The sequence below is a fragment of the Halichoerus grypus genome, chromosome 8 (assembly GCF_964656455.1).
Source record: "Halichoerus grypus chromosome 8, mHalGry1.hap1.1, whole genome shotgun sequence".
Taxonomy (NCBI): domain Eukaryota; kingdom Metazoa; phylum Chordata; class Mammalia; order Carnivora; family Phocidae; genus Halichoerus; species Halichoerus grypus.
Genome location: NC_135719.1, coordinates 91,713,635 through 91,733,714, shown reverse-complemented (window position 1 = coordinate 91,733,714; position 20,080 = coordinate 91,713,635). Strand labels below are relative to the sequence as shown.

At 39.9% G+C, this 20,080-nt stretch overlaps 1 protein-coding gene and 1 long non-coding RNA gene across 4 annotated transcripts in view; one reads left to right on the top strand and one right to left on the bottom strand.

Annotated features, from left to right (window-relative positions):
* Positions 1–20,080, bottom strand: part of PRORP (protein only RNase P catalytic subunit) — a 128,741-nt gene that overhangs the window by 20,898 nt on the left and 87,763 nt on the right. The gene's annotated exons all lie outside the window — the stretch shown is intronic.
* Positions 1,800–12,807, top strand: LOC144382776 (uncharacterized). Its single transcript, XR_013450171.1, has 2 exons — positions 1,800–1,850; positions 12,707–12,807. It is a non-coding gene; the product is annotated as an uncharacterized LOC144382776 (long non-coding RNA).

The window sequence follows — 20,080 nt, the reverse complement described above, 5'->3', positions numbered from 1 at the left end:
AATGATCATCCCTTACTCCACATTCACGTTTGGTCAAAAGGCACTTTCAGGTGGAACCATAATCAGACCACCAGTCATCTAGTATCAGTCTTCCTATTTACTACTGAAGATACCATTCCAAATTTACATCAGTAAAGGATCTGTGGCTTGGAGGTCCAGGCCTGAGACAGGAATTCCAAGTTCCTATTTTATTTATTTGCTCAGATTGTTTTATTTTTAAAACGTGGTATCAGGTACCCTCCCACCCTCTCCACTCCCCCACTATCCTGAACAGTATTACGAACATTTATCTATCAAGTCATCATCAACAAAAGTGTAAAATGCCATCACAGCCACATACAATTTCTATATGAAAAGCTCACTGGAGAAAGGATCTCAAAACCATGTGGCTTTCAGGGCACACTCTCTCTGGCAACGTCTCCCCCTTCTAATGACTCTTGGAAACAACCAGGCACCAATTCGATAAGGTGGCCCCGGGAGGCCGCATGTTAATGCTGAAGTATGTTTCTTTCCTCAACCTACCTCTCCACCTTCAGCCCAACCTCTCTCCTTTTAATGTGGAGGAGTGGTGGGGCAATGGTGAGGAGAAGCTGTATTTACTTCTCTTAGCCTGACTGAAGGGCAACCCCTCCCCCAATTCTATTCAGCTAGTTAGAGCCCGGTACCCAATGGATAAGGCACCCAGTGTCATTCCCTGGCATCTTCTGATGCCGGTATTCGATCTGTGAACTGGGAAGTTCAAAGATTCCTGCACTCAGCTGTGGACAGTTTTCTTTAAAAGATCTGATGTAGAAGGGGGAGTTTGATTAAGTAGAAATTGTTCTCATTGAAAATGGTCAGCAGCTGTTACAGGTGCAAACTGTGACCAGGTGGGGTGTTTGAGGTGCAAGGCATCGTGCACTTGACCGGTCTAAGCTTTTGGAGGCCTCATTTTTCTCAGATGAAACCATATAAGTGCTCCCACCGAGTAAGATGTGAAGTGATTTTGTCTTTGACCTGTCTCCTCTTTATGCATACACACAGCTATAGTTCAGCACCTGAGCTGTGCAAGGAAGCAGATTAATTTTAAATAGAATGTTGAGGGGCGCCTGGGTAGCTCAGTCGGTTAATCATCTGCCTTTGGGTCAGGTCATGATGTCAGGGTCCTGGGATGGAGCCCTGCGTCAGGCTCTCTGCTCAACGGGGAGTCTGCCTCTCCCTCTGCCCCTCCCCTGCACTCGTGCACGTGTGCGCGCTCTCTCTCTAATAAATAAAATCTTTAAAAAAATAGAATGTTGATGCTAAAGAGATTATTTTCCATTATTTGTAAGTGGAGAGACTTAATATTCCATAAAAAAAGAGAAAGAAATTCTTAAAATAACCAAAAACACCCTGCATATAGTTTTTTTGGACACCAAAGCCAGGAAATACACATTCACTTTTTATGCTATTGCTTTACTAAAGACAACCTCATGGTAACTTGGGGCTTGAACTGGGATGGATGGGGGGTGGAGGGTTCCTATTTGAATCTGGCTGGGTTTTAGGATATGATGGGTTTAAGTCAAAAGCAGAAAAGAGAAAGCAAGAAAAGTAAACAAAGATTCTTTGGATCCTTTCCTTTCATGTGCATTAATTAACAATTATTCCCCACAAACTATGAGAACATGAAATCACTTTAGAGACACAATGATCGATGCACTCCATAGAGGCAATGTTCTCACAGACTCAGAAGACTACAAACACAGTATTTATAAATTGACACACTGTGCTCTCCACAAAGTTTGCAGCAGAAAAAACAAGGCATGGCAAGTCATAACTTACACTAGAACAATGGAGTTTTCTACTTGTTTCTGTGTTCCTACCATCTGCAGGTAAGCACATACCCAGTTTCATTCTCTTCTTTGTCTTTGTAACTCTCACTGTTCCCTAGAGCTAAGTTTTGGGAAGAGAATTCCTACCCTAGAGATAGTCCTCAGGTGACTGCTATATTTGACATTTTTTTGTGTACCTCTGAAAATGCCACCAAGGAGGAGTGCAGGAAACCCACCAAAGTTATGGCTCAAGGCTTCTTGTCATGTTTTCATTTGCCAACTACTTACTGATGCTGTCTCAGACTCAATTCTACCTATGAAGCAGTTGCTGCTTACACACACACACACACACACACACACACACGAGAGAGAGAGAGAGAGAGAGAGAGAGAGAGAGAGAGAGATTATTCTTTACTTAAGGAAGATTAATGATGTTTCGTTGCTGGAACTGTTCAAGAGCTATATGCCATGTAAGATATAGATTAACACTTGATGAAAACGGGTGAATTGGAAGAAGATGAAAAAAGGAAATGTTTTAGAGAAGCAGCAGAAGCTGGGGTGAGGAGGGGGAGGGAAACTTCACTGGGTGGTATTCAAGAGCCTGGTGGTGGAGTTCCAGAGAAGCGAGGCTGGGACTGAACCAGAGTCCTGCTTCCATCTCTGGGACCATGAACTCTGAACACAGATTTAAAACTCTGATGACTGATTGACTATAAAGTTCTTTAAATCTCTTGGAAGGAAGTATATAGACAAAATACTATCACTTTATTATGATGTCATAAATGATCCCACTACATTACATTAGACTCACCATCTCCTATATCCTGCTTTCGTCAGTCTCTGGTATTTTGGGGAGATTTCAATGATCTCATGTTGTCTTTAGTCAATGAAACAACTCTACTGAGGAAGAGAAATGCCCTTCCTGACTTGGGAACATCCTGTCAAGTGTGGGATGTGTTTCCTGCGTACCATGTCTCTCCAATGCCATTAGCACCCACACAGTTGTCCAGCCTTTTAGAGAATGATTAAATTGGCCAAGATGGATTTCCCCATCTAGCTGAGAGTCAGCGCTGTCTGGAAGACAGAAGATTTCACTCCTGACTCATAGTATGACTTTTCTCCAAACATTTACATACATCCTTTTGGTCTTCTTAGTTTCTCTGTTAAGATATTTGTGTTTCTTTTATCACGGTGAGGCAGAAAAGGACAGTATTTTGAAGACTGAAAACTAATTTCAGGAAGATTAAATTAAATTACTCTGATGCATTTTCATTTCCACTTTCAAAAATTTACTTAAAATTTCCGCCAGTGTTCTAGATCCAGTTCATGTACAGGGAGTAATCTGCTCACACTGGGGAAGTATGTAAATACTTTCAGGCTCACAGATACCATTTAATAACTAGAAGAGAAAGAATAAGATGAGGGGACTGTGGAGGCTTGAAAATTTGTGTAGCCTTTCCATGGCTGCACTGATTCACATAGCTTCTGTTTTAGCACAGAGCCACATACAACTGTACACTGTGACTATTGATTTTGTTTTCTGGAACAATCTGACGTCAGTTCAAAATAGACAAAAGACCCAGGAATAGAAAAAGACACCTTGGATATCTCCAGTTAATGTTTCAGGGCATCTATACAGCTCTGCAGTGGAAGGGCTTATATAGTAAATGAAACTGAATAGAGACATAAAAGAGACTTTTCCAATTTATATCTAGTATTTGATAGTGTAGTAATTAAGAGCAACAAGCTTTGAAGTTAGGCTGCCTGGGTTCAAATTCTGGTTCCACTATGTCAGAACTGTGTGACCTTGGGAAATTTACATTTCCTCTTTGGGCCTCTGTTTCATCACTGGTAGAATGGAGATACAAATTGGGTTATTATGAGGATCAATGTAGATGCATTTAGCTACAAAGCACATGGAAAAGTCCTCAATAAGTACCAGCTATTATTAGACAGTACAGCCTGGATTAGCACATTTAGACCTCCCAAACTTCACTGTATCCACCCCCCCCCAAAAAAACAAAAACAAAAAGGAAAGAGACTCAAAACAGAAGAAAAAGAAAGGAAAGAGAGGTTCTTTTGGTATTGTCACAGACTTGGGTGATTTTTGTGTTAATCTCTCTGTCAACACTTGTTAATAACGAGTAGAATGTAAGCTTTCAGGTTAAGAAGACAAAAGGAACACATGCATCTAATATTAATCCCACTTGAGATCCCAGTAAAACTATAATATAGAGCCTTCTAAAATGACAAACCCACAAGAACTTGGAGAACAAGAAGGGAGATAATAGCAATAAAATTTGGAAGCTGGAAAGGAGACGGACAGGTGGTAACTAACCTTGCAGATCCAACAAAGTTAGATTTGAAGAGGGGTAAGCTAAGAACCAACTTAATTTCTCAAAATACTCCAGAACTGAAAGCAAAGGAGGCATACTAAATGGAAGTCTATGTCCTACCTCAGGAGAACTGGGTAAAAGCTGTTAAAGAAGCATCAGATTCCTAAATTTGCCCTCCCACCCCACATCCATATTGCTTCTACTGGGGTGGGGGCAGGAAGTCTGAAGGTTCATTACTGGGATGTGGTAAATCAAAGGATCTCTAGACTGGAGTACCAAGCACATTTGACGGTGTGGGTACCATACTGAAAATAGGGATTACGTGAATATATGCATACTGAAATTAGAATGTGGAGAAACTCAGACCGGTTTCCTTCCTTGGCTCTCGGAAACACTAGCAGTAGTTAAGTCCTTTACCCTGCAGGCAAGATACTAGAAACTCTCCTTTGGGGAATCTGACCAGGCAAAGTAAAAAAAACCCTAGAGATACTGATTGGGAATTCCCCAACAAATGGCCCACCCAGATCACCCTACTATGAAGTCAACAGTCAATAATCCCACCTACACACTCAGAGCTTCTAATCAGCTCTTTAGATTATGTTTAATCATAAGTAGATAGCAAAGAATTATCACAGGGTGGAGAGCCTGTGAAATGGAAGAGTCTAAAACAAGGAAAACAAACAAGAGAGTATAAAGGGAGAAGGCAAAAACCCTACAAAAACCTATCATTAAAATACTATGAGATAATGGGGCACCTGAGTGGCTCAGTTGGTTGAGCCTCTGACTCTTAATCTCAGGGTCATGAGATAGAGCCCCCTGTGAGGCTCCCCAGTAAGCAGGGAGTCTGAGATTCTTTCCCTCTGCCTCTCCCCCTGCATGCGTGTGTGTGTACGCGCTCTCTCTAAAAATAAATAAATCTTTAAAAAAAATCCCATGAGACCATGCATTCATTATGCTTTTATTTTTTTAAAGGAAGAAAATAAAGAAGGGCTCTTAGGAATTAAAACATGGCTGCTACCATGAGTAAAAAAAAAAAAAAAATCAACAGAAGGGTAGGAAGAGAACACTGAAAAGGCTTCCCAGAAAAGGAGCAAAGAGATAAAAAATAAATTTAGAGGACCAGCCTGGGAGATCTAACATGTGAATAAGAGAGAGAGAGAGAGAGGTAGAGAGGAAGGAAGGGAGGGAGGGAACAAACAGGGAAAACAGAGAGGAGTCATCAATGAAATAATCAAAGAACATTTCCTAAAACAGAAAGATAGTGAGTTTTTAGAATGAAAAAGTCCATGGGGCGCCTGGGTGGCTCAGTTGGTTAAGTGTCCACCTTCGGCTCGGGTCATGATCCCAGAGTCTGGGGATGGAGCCCCACATCACTGGGCTCCCTGCTCAGTGGGGAGCCTGCTTCTCCCTCTCCTCTGCCCCTCTCCCCTGCTTGTGCTCTCTCTCTCTCTTTCTCTCAAATAAAATCTTTTTTTTTTGAAGAATGAAATAGCCCATTGCATACCCAACTCGATGAATGGCAAACAGACCATATCAAGCCACACTACTGTAAAAGCTTATAACACTGGAGACAAAAAGACAATTCCAAAGGCTTCCAGAAAGAAAAAAGCAGATCATATAGATAAGATCAGGCGACACAATGTCTTCAGATTTCTGCTTTTCCCATAAGCAGCCTGAGGCGATCTCTGAAAATGGTTACTTGACCCAGAAAACCCTACAAAATCATGCAAATCAAGAGGTTCAAATCTTCGTGTTCACTTTAAGAACACACATGAAACTGCCCAGGCCATCAAGGGTATGCAGATCCGAAAAGCCACCATGTATCTGAAGGATGTCACTTTGCAGAAGCCATGTGTGCCATTCCATCGCTACAATGGTGGAGTTGGTAGGTGTGCCCAGACCAAACAGTGGGGCTGGATGCAGGGTCGGTGGCCCAAAGAGTGCTGGATTTTTACTGAGAGAGTCATGCTGAACTTGAGGGTTTAGATGTAGATTCTCTGGTCATTGAGCACATCCAGGTACACAAAGCCCCCAAGATACGGCATAGAACTTACACGGTTCCTGGTCAGATTAACCCATACGTGAGCTCTCCCTGCCACACTGAGATGCTCCTTCCTGAAAAAGAGCAGAGTGTCCCTAAGCCAGAAGAGGAGGTTGCACAGAAGACAAAGATATCCCAGAAGAAACCAAAACTTATGTCTCAGGAGTAAATTCTGCATAAAATAAAAGCAAATAAAATTTTTAAAAAAGTGTTTTCGGATTTCCAACATTGGAAACAAAGCAGTGTCTTCAAAATTCTGAAGGAATATTATTTCTAACCTAGAAATCTATTTTCAGCCACTCTTTCATATATAAGAATAATACAAAGACACTTTCAGACACGGATGCATTCCAAAATTTTACTTCCCACGCACCTTTCCTTATGAAGCTCCTGGAGAATGTTTTCCACCAGACACCAACCCAAGAAAGAGGAAGGCAGGAAACAGGAGAGAGGGAAGTAGGGAAGGGAATAGAAGGAAGGAAATAAGGAAGCGCAGGAGGATGGTGAAGAGAGATTCCAGGATAAGGGCTGTGTATAAGATTCAGAAGGCAATCAATCCCGATTGGAAAGTGACTTGAGAGATGGCCACACTGGGGACAGTCATCACCACGATCCCCACTGCCATGACATCGGCATTTTCATTTGTGCACAGAGTGCCTGCGTGAGCTGGTACTTGGCTGTCTTACCAGTCTCGAGTTACTATACTCCCACTTCATGCCCTGCTGCTGCTCAGTGAAGAGTTGCATTTTACTGAAAAGGCAAGAAAATTTTACTTTGATCTACTCCTAAAAGCTGGAGGAAATCCACATGAGTTTAGAGGCAGTAAAAACGCAGCCTGTTGTGTTTGACCGTATTTCTGTCAAATGTTGTACAACTGATTCATAACTACAACTCTGCCAGATGCCCTCACTGTGATAAAAACCTGTTTCCTAAGACTCGTGCATAACCCTCAACCCTTACTTTCCCAGAAGGGGCTCTTAGAAGCTCTCAGAGAAGCCATGAACCAAAGATTCTGTTCACTTTCTCTGGGGAGTTGTCATCTAATAGCGACAATACTGCTCTTTCCTCACACACCTAGGGCTGAGCTTGCTACTCAGTTTTTCACACCTAAACAAAGAAAAGCAAGGAAATTATTTACACCATACTCAGGCTGTGGGCCTGGGGGAAGAAGAGGTTAGCAGGAGGAAGAAAAATAGGGCACACAGAGAACCTCTTAATCTGACTGGCAGGTACAGGAGAGTCAGTTTTATTATTACTCTGCACACTATACATTTACATTTAAAGTGTTCTTAATGACATGTTACATACACACCAGAGGCTTTGTAATATGAATCATATGAAGGTCCCAATAGTCTACCATTTTTGAGGTACAAAGAGCAACCTCATATGTTTAAAACTAACAGTTCAGGGGGTGCCTGGGTGGCTTAGTCGGTTAAGTGTCTGACTCTTGGTTTCGGCGGGTCATGATCTTGCAGTCCTGGGATCAAGCCCCACATCAGGCTCCAGCTCAGTGTGGAGTCCGCTTCAGATTCTTTCTCCCTTCCCCTCTGCCCCACCCTGCTCACGAGTGCGCGTGCTCTCTCTCAAATAAATAAATAAATACACTTGATCTTAGCCAAAAGGCCAAGAAGCGATCTCTCAAATAAATAAACAAATAAAATCTTAACAAAACAACAGTTGAGGCTCAGCAATGTACCTGTGCCCTTGAGGCAAGTCAAGAGCCTAAGTTTCCCCATTTGCAAAATGCAGAGTGAAAAAATAAAACAACAGAGAATTTCTTTGATGTAATGAACTCTCATAACTGCATAACTCTCATATTATGTATGGCCAATACAATAATTCTTGTCCTCTAAAAAGTTAAAATGTAACACTAATGGGGAAATTCCTTTGTGTTTCCCAGAGAAAAGATCCAGCAAATACTATATTCATATAACTATAGTTTAATGTAATGTAACAACGAGAACTTAGGAACAGTTTTTAGAAATCCCCAAACCCTCACATTTCCCTCACTTCTGCTTTTCTTAGCAGAAATGGGGGCACAGAAACTGGAAATGACAGGAAGCAATAATGGGGATGTGATTTGAAGGAGAGGTGTAAGAGGAGGAATTACATATAAAATGAGACAAGTGTGCTCACTATTCTCTTATCAAGGCGGAGATATGAGTGGACTGAGTTGGTTGATAGAAGAGCTATTATGAGGCTCTTTTTCCAAGTACATAGATTAAAAATTCATGTAAACTAAAAAGAAGAATCTTCTACTTTTCTCCCTTTAGCTATAATTTACTGGGCAATTCTGATGTGTCAGAAGCACTTTAAATATCTTTATTTACATCATCATTTCATCCCCATAGATGTCCTATGATTTTGGTACCATTGTAGAAGCTCCTGCTCCTAATGCCCTTTTACAAATGAGGTAACAGAGGCTCAGTAAGGTTAAGGAAATAGCTCATGGTCACAGGTCAGTAAACAGCAGAGCCAGGTTTCAAACCTATGTTAATTCTAACCTCAAACCCATTCTCTGAATCAGTAACCCTCATATTAAATACTTCTTCATTCTAACTCCTTTCTTTTCAAAATGTTCCCTTTGTAATCCTGCCCCTTATTCTATAGCTAACTGTGATTTTAATTTTTCCAGTAGCATCTACTGCTCCCTCCTTCCTGAGTGAGTTGTAGGAAATCCCTAGGTACTTTTGTTTGAAGACCTAACACTGTATTTCTCATACTAGGGTATACACAAGCAGGACTTGGCAATATATTGGGGGTACCCGGAAGCCCAGAGGACTAACAAGCACATCCTCCTGGACTGACAATTTTACTTCAGGTTTTTTTGTTTTTGTTTTTTTGAGACTCTCCTTGTTTTTTATTTGAAAACAGAGATGCTGTGATACCTGCAAATGCAAGATCTACACTAACTCTTTTTTTCTTAAGATTTTTTTTTTATTGGTTTATTTGAGAGAGAGAGCATGAGAATGAGAAGGGGAAAGAGCAGGCAGAGGGAGAAGCAGAAGCAGACTCCCTGCTGAGCAGGGAGCCCGATGCGGGACTCAATCCCAGGACCCTGGGATCATGACCTGAGCCGAAGGCAGTCGCTTAACCGACTGAGCCACCCAGGTGCCCCTACACTAACTTTTAAGATGAAACAAATAAGACTCCAAAGATATTTTCTACCTGCAGCAGGGTCATCTATTCCAACCCTTAGGTACAAGAGCTCTTCCTCCTCTGCAAGTAGTGTGAGGATTGACCACTAGATTGTAAAATAAGTTAGCTAAGAACAGCAGCACTCTGCCCAGCCAAGGAACAGAGTCACAACGTGGAACATGACCCTAATCTGACTGTTCAAAGACACTTACAAAACTTTGTACTTGGCAATACATATATTTTTAAAAATGCAAATTTTTAATGATGGCATTTTTGTGAAAAATAATTACGTGTCTATGTGTGAAAATAGTCTTGAAAGACACACACTTCACTCTTATCAGTGGTTTCCTCTAGGGAGCAGGACTGAGAGAACTTTCAATTTCTATCATTTGATATTATTTGACTTTTTCCCCAGTGCTGTATACTCCCTTTAAAAACGATAAAAAACATATAAAGGTTAAAAAACAGGAACAAGAAGGTGGGGGACATGGGTGAAGGTTGTCAAAAGGTATAAACTTGCTGCTATCAGGTAAATAAGTTCTGGGGATGTAATGCACAGCATGGTGACCACAGTTAACAATACTGTATTGTATATTTGAAAGTTGCTAGGAGAGTAGATCTTAAAAGTTCTCTTCACAAGAAAAAATCATATCTATGTGAGGTGATGGATATGTTAACTAAACTTAGTGTGGTAATCATTTCACTATGTATATATGAAATATATATCAAATCATTATGCCGTACACCTCACACTTACACAAAGTTATACGTCAATTATATCTCAATAAAACTGAGGGGAAAAACAGCAACAAGAGCACACAAAGTAATCCCAGAAACTAAAGATAGAAAAGGATTCCTAGAGTTCTTCCAAGTCAGTAACCCTCTGAATGATTGAGCCTAAAGGCCCATTTGAAAGTCAGCAGATTTCAGAGTAGGTTCTGCATGAATTTATTTAATTCAGTTCAACAAATATGGTGTCCACTCTGGCAGGCACTACTTGGGGTGCTGGGATATGTAGATCTTTATGTATCAATAAGATTCACTTCTTTTCTTCCAAGAGTTCATTCCATAGCAGGGAGACAGACATGTAAACAAATCAGTGTAATATATATGATTTTAATGCAATATAACTAATACAGAAACTTACCCTGTTCTGCTCCAGGTACTGTCCTAAGCACAGATGGACATGAGGGTGAATAAGACATGGGCCCTACCCTCAAGGAGCTCAGAGCTCAGTGGGAGTAAATACAAGGTGTTGGTAGAATCTCTAAAAGGGAAGGAGAAAAGAGGGGCCTCTGGAAAATTTTGAAAGTTAAAATCCAACACCCCAGAAAGATGGGGGAGGGGTGGGGAAGAGCATTCTAGATGAAAGAATCAGAAATGCAAAGGCACAGATGAATGAAACAGCATGGTATGTTTAGGGCAAGACAGGAATTTTTAGGACTGGTGGAGGATACTGTGCAGGGTAGGGGGAAGGAGGTGCTGAGAGGGTGAGAGACAGGCTGAGAGGTACGCAGAGGTCAAATAAGCAAGACTGTGCACTGCACAGTACCTTGGGTTTATGGGATGACAAGCCTCTGAAGGGCTGTAGGAGCAGTGCAGTGACACTTTCAGATGTCCATTTCAGAAAGAACATTCTCACTGAGCTTCAGAAGGTAGGGAGGCCAGTTACTAGACTTCAGCAGCAGTGAAAGATGAAGAGACTCTCACTAAGATAGGACAAGGTAGACGAGAGCAGTACTGCCCGCATGAAATAGAACCTGAGCCACAAATAAAAGTTTGGTAGCAACATTAAAAAACAAAAAGGAACACATGAAATAAAGGTTAATAATATATTTTTTCCTTAACCCATTATATCAAAAATATTATTTCAATATGAAATTAATATAAACACTGTTAACAAAATAGTTTCTATCCCTTTCTTATACAAAGTCTTCAAAATTGGGTGTGTATTTCACACTTCTAGCACTTCTCAATTTGGTTAGCCATGGTGCAAGTGCTCAACAGCCCCACTGGCTGGTGGCTACCATCTTAGTGCAGGACTGGAGGGATTAATTTAGGAGGCCATACTGGCAGGATGTGTTAACTTAGTGGAGAACAAAAAGGTAGAAAAACCTGGAATTGCTGGCTGGGTAAATGGCTGGAGAGTGGTATCGGCAAACCCAACAGAAGATACAGAAAGAAGACTAGGTCTGAGGGAGGAGGAGGGGGGAGACAGAACGTTTGGTTTTAGGGTATTAACTTAGCAATGAAGTTATGTGCCCAAGGTGACCCTGCTAGTACATGACAGAGCCAGAATTCTGATCCGGATCTCTCGGACGCCAAATCTTTTCTAAAGATTCCTCTGAGGGGGGATTTGATAAAAAAGAAGGATGAGGCATGGAAGGTCAAAGTGTTCCCTTTGTTTTCATTCAATATGAAATACCTTCACACTGACATGTGTCAAAAAACAAACCAAAAAGATAAAAATAAAAAACCCCAAGTATGTGAGGCTGTATATTTTATCTCCAAATTAATAATTTCTTGCATTAATAGTACAGCCATAAAAAAAAGTGCAGCCATCATTTTCAATATTTTTGAAGATAGCAAGAGATTTTTTGAAATGTTCATAATTTTTAAAATCTAAAGTAAAAAATATACTTTCCAAGGTATGCCCTACTTTGTAAATATATACACCTAGCCTAGAAGTGGGACTTTAAGATTTCATCAAAATTATGTTCATACTGTAGGTGAAGATATTAATTTTTAAGAATAACTTAATAGTCAGAAAATTACTAAGACCTTCTGATATGCTAAAGAAATCAGTGAAGGGATATGCTAAAGAAAAAAGTGAAGGGATCCAGTCTGATTCTATACACTAATTCAAAGATGTTTACTTGAACTAAATTTTGTCTTTTCCTCTAATATCTGCATATGCCTAGGAATATAGCATCAGAAAAATGGTACTTCTTAAGGTAGGTGGCATCACAGCTGTCCTTGAGATCTGCTGTCTCAAAACACAATTGGTTGCCTTAGGAATGACTATGATCACACACACACACACACACACACACACACCCCAAAGGTATCTATGAATGGGAATAAACAAACAAATAAAATAATCTGTTTCCAAAGGCATGATTTTCCAAAACAGAAACAGATAAACTGAGAAAACTCACCTGGGTATGTTTTAAAACAAAGAAAAGAATGGTTTAAAAGTTGACCACTCTCCAGGAAGTAGTAGCCACAGTATTTTTAAAGGATGATAAAATTAGAACGTGTGTGCACAGAATGCTAGGAAATAGCCTGAGTGGTAACACTGGTGATAGTGAAATGATTTATAAATCACCAACTCTATGCCAGTCTGTACAACATTTCTATCAAGCACCCGGTTTCAAAAACTTTTCTAATTTTTTTAACAGAGAACAGAGCAGGAGGCCCTTGGTTTTCCAGTTTGACGAGGCAGGACAACGAATGGGACACTTGTTTCGATGTGACATGCCCCTGAGTTGACACGGCAACGGTATGGCTTCATTTACTTACTGCTATTGGGCAATGTATGAAATGCAGAATAAATACTGTGCCTACTTTCTGTCACCTGTCAAAAAGAACAAGAATCCTGCTTGTAAGATGTAGACCAGGCAGGCATCTAATTCTAGAAAATATTGCAGTTGGGAGTTATCATAAGAAAATAATTTTATGAACTGTCTTAGCTTGGGCTGCCATAACAAAAGATCATAGACTGGGTGGCTTAAACAACAGAAACTTATTTCTCACAATTTTGGAGGCCGGGAAGTCTGAGATCGGGGTGCCAGCATACTCAGGTTCTGGTAACAGCTTTCTTCCTGGCTTGCAGATAGCTGCCTTTTCACTGTGCCCTTGGCATGGCAGAGAGAGAACTCTGTCTCTTACTCTTCTCATAAACACACTAATCTCACCATGAGGACCCGCCATGACTTCATCTAAACCTAAACATTGGTGGTTAGGGCTTCACATGTGGATTTGGCAGGGGTACACATGAATCGGATCTTCTGTTCTTGTTTTTCATCCACTCAAGGCCTGATCTAACCAACTCATAATACACTGCCAAGCTGACATTCAAATGCTGAGAATGTGATCATTCGCTTTGAAAAAATATTGTTTGTTTTCAGGGAAGCAGAACATCTCTGAAAGAAGCACAGGATGTGGATTGAGTGTAGTACTAGAGAGCTGTTAACCTCTGGGCAAGTCACTTAGCCTCTGAGCCAGTTTCCACATATGTTCTCTCTCTCTCTCTCTCTCTCTCTCTCTCTCTCAAATAAATAAATAAATAAATCTTAAAAAAAAAAAAAAAAAAAAGGAGATCCAAGAATCAAAAAAGCATGACACAAAGAGCCCAGAGTACTATTTCAAGAAGGACGGAATAAATAGATCTGTTACAGAAGAAAGAACATGGAGTTTGGAAAGAAGTGTGTCTAATCCTGTGACTTTACCACCTAGGAGCTATGAGACAAGTTACTTAACCCTTTCCGAGCCAGAGTTTCCTCATCCTTAAGAAAGAAATAGCACTATCTGTGGAATCGTTGTGAAAATTAAATGAGACCCTGCATATAAAAGTGCCTCACACGGGCACCTTCTGCTTGCTCCACAGAACATACTCAACAAATAGCAGCTCCCATTTCCCCACAGAAGTCACTGGTAACATTGAAGAGCGTCATTTCAATTAAGCAGTGAAGATGATGGTAAGTTGCCCCAGGTTAAGGCATTCAGTTATGAAAGACTAAAAATAGGGAACAAGAATTGAAAGAGGAAAAGGATTTGAGAGAGTTAACCTTGTCTGAAGTCTAAAAAGGATGAAGCAAGTAAAGTGCCAAGAGGGAAGTGAGGCCAGGGGAGCCCTCGCATCTTAGTAGAATTAGCATATGACCCCAAATTATTTGAGATAGAGATCTCTCATTGTTCTTTAAAGGATGCAATTTGCACCAGAGATGGAACCTGTAGGAGGCTGGACATGGAAAAGATCACAGGGCAAATGAGCCACCTCATGGAGGAAAGTTTTGATGGAGCTGATGCCTGATGCTGTTGATCATTTCAGCAAAGATCCAGGAAACAAAATATTTAGGAAAATTAATTTCCAAAGCAGATTTGAATTTAAGCATCCTTGGGCCTGTTAATGAATGTGAACCACACAGCTAGGGAATTTGTGGGTAGAAAACATTCCTTAATTGCACAATCTCTAAACCTTTCCATCTGATTCTAACTATAATAGATATGCAAACAAACATACTTCTCAATTTTTCCAACCCTTCAAAGACATACTTCATTCTAATAATGAGTCTTGACATGATAGCTTTCTTAGATAAATTCAAAGTTATTTCATGGGGCACCTGGGTGGCTCAGTCAGTGAAGCAGCTGCCTGCAGCTCAGGTCATGATCTCAGGGTCCTGAGATCGAGGGTCTCATTGGGCTCCCTGCTCAGCAGGGAGTCTGCTTCTCCCTCTCCCTCTGCTGTTCCCCCTGCTTGTGCTCTCTTGCTTGTGCTCTCTCTCTCAAATAAATAAAATCTTAAAAAAAAAAAAAAAAAGATAAATTCAAAGTTATTTCAGGTGGGGGGGTATGTGTATAAAATTATCAATATATATTTTCAGCTTCATATGCTGATTACAAGGAAAACCTAAGCTTTAAAGAATTTAGAACTGTGCAGAGTCACAAGGCAAGATAATGGTATAATGGAATCCAATGCTATTCTTTTTCCAAATCTCTCTTCCTAATAAATATAAGAAATGCAACTTTGTCTTCAAAATACAGGGCACAGACTTCTTACCAATTGCACATTTACTGACCACAAATTAAGGTGGAAGAATCACTGCATAGAAAAAAAGAAAGAAAATATTCTGTGATGATTTAAAGGGAAAATAAAACTAGGAAAAACTTGCCATGTTTCGCTGTACAGAAAGAAAGAAAGAGAGAGAGAGGGGGAGGGAGGGAGGGAGGGAGGGAGGAAGGAAGGAAGGAAGGAGGAAAGAGAAGGAAGGAAGGAAGGAAGAAAGAAAATAGAGAACTCTTTAAAGGCAAAGAAAAAATCCTCCAATTACTACTGAAGGTGAAGAAAGAAGCTGTAAGTGAATTTTAGAGCAGCTTAACACAGCTAGTCTGAGAAAGACAAAGGTTGGTTTCTCCACAAAATCTTCCACCCCATGGTGATGACTGCATGCTTTCCTTAAAGGAAAGGGTTGCTCTCTGGCAATGATGGAACATGGCAACTGACTTTATTATAGGAAATTAATTTTGACAAACATCCGAATTAAGCTTAGTAGACAAGGCCACCGTCTAGAGTTGAGCTGGCTGTGCACTGCACAACTCTAGGGCAACATTCACAGACTAAAATGTGAGACACCCTGTGGAGTTATGCACAGCAACAGCCCTGATGACAGGTATGTATTAAAAACAATTTGAGCTCCAAGAGGGCAGGGAGTTTTTTCTGTTCCATTCACAGTATCCCTGGCACAAAAAACGGGGCCTGGTGCTTCAGATGATCAATTAAAATGTGCTGCATGAATGAATACACTAGTGAATGAAAGAAAAAGAGAAAACGGAAGTTTGAGAGCAGAGGGGAAATATATATTAGAGCAGGATTCCTTACATTCCTTGGAATGTAATTCCTACCTGTTACAAAGGAGGAGAAAGAAGGGAGGACAGAACCAGTTTTGAACTGTCTTGCCAAGTTTTATTTTGCTCTGGCATGGACTATTAAGGGTCAAGCAAAAGTTATATAATAAAGAAGGGTAGAAAGACCATGTTAACATAGATAGGAGATTTTCTTCTTAGTTAACAGGCTAAGTATGTCAAGAAAAGTTCACTCAATTGCTTTTTCTCTATCAAAAGTATCTGCATGTCCATACCCATACAGGGAGGTGGAAGTCGGAAGAAAAGAGAGGACTTTCACTATAATATGAACCCCCCCAAATAAATTCTTGAACACATAAGCAAGTAATAGAAACACTGCAGAGGTGATCTCTAAATTGTTATATGCTACCATAGCATTAGCTGCTTTTATTACCCAAGTAATAGAAACAGAGTTCATAAAGATTAACCAATTAATGTCTACTGACCATACTCTGAACTTTAGCATATATGCATGTATACAAAATATGTAACATATTATTCCTTGGGTATACTTGATTTTCATTCTGTTCTATTTATCAGGTTTCAACTAGACCTAAGTTCTGTTTCCTTAAAACCCCTGACATCATCTTTACATGATCCCATAAATATATATAGAATTTCTAAGGACATGGTCTATAGCTGTTTCTGTGGCATTTCTTTCTTTCTTTTTTTTTTTTAAGAATTATTTATTTTTAGAGAGCACGTGTGTGCATGGGGGAGGGGCAGAGGGAAAGGGAGAGAGAGAGAATCTTGAACAGACTCCCCACTGAGCATGGAGCCTGATGTGGGACTTGATCTCATGGCCCTGAGATCATGACCTGAGTGTAACCAAGAGTCAGATGCTCAACCGACTGAGGCACCCAGGCGCCCTGCTGTGGAGCTGCTTTACACAGAGCATTTTTTTAAAATTTCAGCTACAAAAGTTTTTTCTTTTTTTTTTTTAAAGATTTTATTTATTTATTTGACAGAGAGAGAGAGCACAAGCAGGCAGAGCGGCAGGCAGAGGGAGAGGGAGAAGCAGGCTCCCCGCTGAGCAGGGAGCCAGACTTGCGGGGGCTCGATCCCAGAACCCTGGCATCACAACCTGAGCCAAAGGCAGATGCTTAACTGACTGAGCCACCCAGGCGCCCCAAAAAATTTATTTCAAGAGAGCTGATGCCTCTATATGTCCTATTATGATTCCTCTGATGACATATCACAAACAATTCTTCTCACCAAGGAAATCTGTTAAAGTTGCTCTAAATTCTGAGCATTACAAAGGTACCTACTGACCCATATTTTTTCTGTTCACAGTCTGTTTTCTGCCATGGGTTTGGCACACACCATCTGTAACTTCCATTAAAACAACAAAAACCAAACAAAACAAGAACACATAGCTCTTCACTGCATAAAAAAATCTATAGTTGGCTTCTCTGGGAGGAACCACTCCTACTCACAGCCATCTGATGTTTATCAGGATATACCAGTTGAAAGCTGAGAAAAATAAAGAGTGGGAAGTTCCCTGTAACCAAAACAAAAAATGTTACAGATACTTATGTGATCCTTAGCAACACTTGTCTCCTATCCACTGTCTGTTTAGGAGTTTAGTAAGTTGTAGAACCCACCAGATAAAGGACAACTGGTATATATTCTCTTCATGTGGTAACGTGATATACCAAGTCAATAAAGCTTTTTGTATGGGTAATAAATCCACATGGTTCAAAATCCAAAAGAAACCAACGGGTATTCACTGAAAAGTGTCCTTCCCACCCTATCCTCTAGCCACCTAGCTCCTCCCCCCAGTGGCAACGAATACTATCTGCCTCTTGGGTAGCCTTCTCAAAAGACATGAACGAGCAAATGTGTGTTCATTTTCTTTCCCCTTTTTTGCACAATTGGTGGCATAACATATACCACTTCTAGGTAGACTCTTAAGCATTTCTCCCACGATGCCCACTATCCCACAGGGATAGGGAATAGGCTTCTTCTGGCATGTTGTTGTTGTTGTTGTTGTTGTTGTTGTTGTTTCGATAGAACAAGAGCAGCTTCCTCAAGTGCTGTATTGTGAAGGAGTTTGAGGCCAGCGGGCTTAGAAAGTATGTTGTGAATGTTTTGTTTTATCTGCGACAGCCATCTATTCCTGTCCTGTGCCTTACTTTATCTTCTACATGCTGCTATTGTAAGAATTACCACACTTTATTTTATGCTTGGGAAGGGGTGTCTGAAGGTAGGTACCATGCTCTTTTATGTATATAATGCAAGATGCCTACCCAGCCCAGGGCCTAGCAAGTAATAGCATTTAATTATTTATTTAGTAAATGATTAGTACATAATTAGTAAATATTAGTAAAATATTAGTATGTTATTAGTAAATATTTATTTACTGAGTGAATCCCACAGCAAAATTCCCAATGTGTGGGGACAATGAGAAAGCTTTTCATATTCCTGAATGAGCTACTTCCCTCCATGCAAAGATAGACTTACCAACCTTGGAATTGTAGATGTAGAATGATGGTGTCTTTGAAACATACATGACAGTGTTCTCCCTGTCCCTATCAGAATTTACAGCAAGGCCATCTGGCACTCAACCTGCTTGAGAAAAAATACTTCTACAGAACTTTACATAGGATCCATGTGCATAATCACCTGGTTTCCAATCACTGCCATCTAAAGAGAAAATGGTTGTATAACATGTGATTTCTGAAACAAAGGTGAGGTAGGGAAGGAGGTCAGGTGATGGTGAAATAAAACTGAATGGAAACATCATGAGTGAAAAAGAAAGTTTATGATTATTTTTAAAAAATCCAGTGAATGAGAAAAATTAACTAAGAACATTTCAACTGAACCTTACTCATTTAAGACTCTATCTGCTAATCATTCTCAAACTTCCATTTTCCATATAAGTATTGCCATCTACAGTACATTTAGGAATCATGGTATTTTTTTAGGGGGGAAATAACTGAAATGAAAAGCTTGACACACACTACAGGCTAATGTCTTCATGCCCTTTAAATACATGCATTTATCAAAGTTAATGGTACGTTTTCTCTTTATCACATATTTTGAAAGGTAATATTTAATGGGCTCGTTATTATCTTTTAAAAAATAATATTGTAAAGCTAGATCTTATGATTTTAATTCTTTAAATTATATATTATGTAACTATTAATAATGAAGAAAAAAGAAATCTATATTCAAAATTATAATTTTGAACTAGATTTTAAGAAATATTTTTAATATACCCAAATTCTTATTTATTTCATTTTGCTGTAAGATACAAATTGGGACTTTCCAAGGAGAAGTAAATAGAGTCCCTTTTTTTGAAGTGAAAAGAATCTTCTTATTTTTGGTGGGATTCCTCTTTGCTGACCTGTGGGTTAACCTAGAGACAGGATGGAAAAGGAGGAAGAACATCAAAAATGAACAGACTGACTCAGATTTATAGGTGCAAGCTGGAAAAGCCTAAATGAAGTTATCCCAAACCACAGATGATCTTCCTGCTCCCAAGAGAATACTAGAGCAATATGTTGTATTGTCACAATACAAGGTAAATAAGTGGAATCCATTAAAATGGTATTTTAGAATTAAAAAGAAGACATTTGATTTTGGAGATAATTGAAGATAACCAATAATATTAAGACAGTGAGAATTTTTCTGGGTTGTTTAACCAACTATTGTCAACTGGGTATTAAATTTCATCTTCTCAAATCTCATCCTATGAAGGATACGACGTGGGTTTTTTTCCTATTCTTAAAGTTTTTTTAAGATTTATTTATTTATTTTAGAGAGAGAGCAGGTGAGAGAGAGTGCACGCCCATGTGAGTGGGGGGAGGGGCAGAGGGAGAGAATCTTGAGGCAGACTCCCTGCTGAGGGCGAGCTAGATGTAGGGCTCCATCTCAGGACCCACGAGATCATGACCTGAGCTGAAACCAGGAGTCGGACACTTAATGACTAAGCCACCCAGGCACCCTGTGATGTGTTTGATAATAGGAGAAAAAGATGATATTTAGTACTTTTTACCCACCTTTTACCCTCTAGCTCCGAAGTACTACTTTGCTATCTGGTGCTATTTGAACAATGTTGTCTGGATATAGAATCAGCCCTTCTTCTTTCCCACCCACCCCTCAACTCTAGTTATCAAAACCTAGCCTAAAAATAAAGAACGAATTAA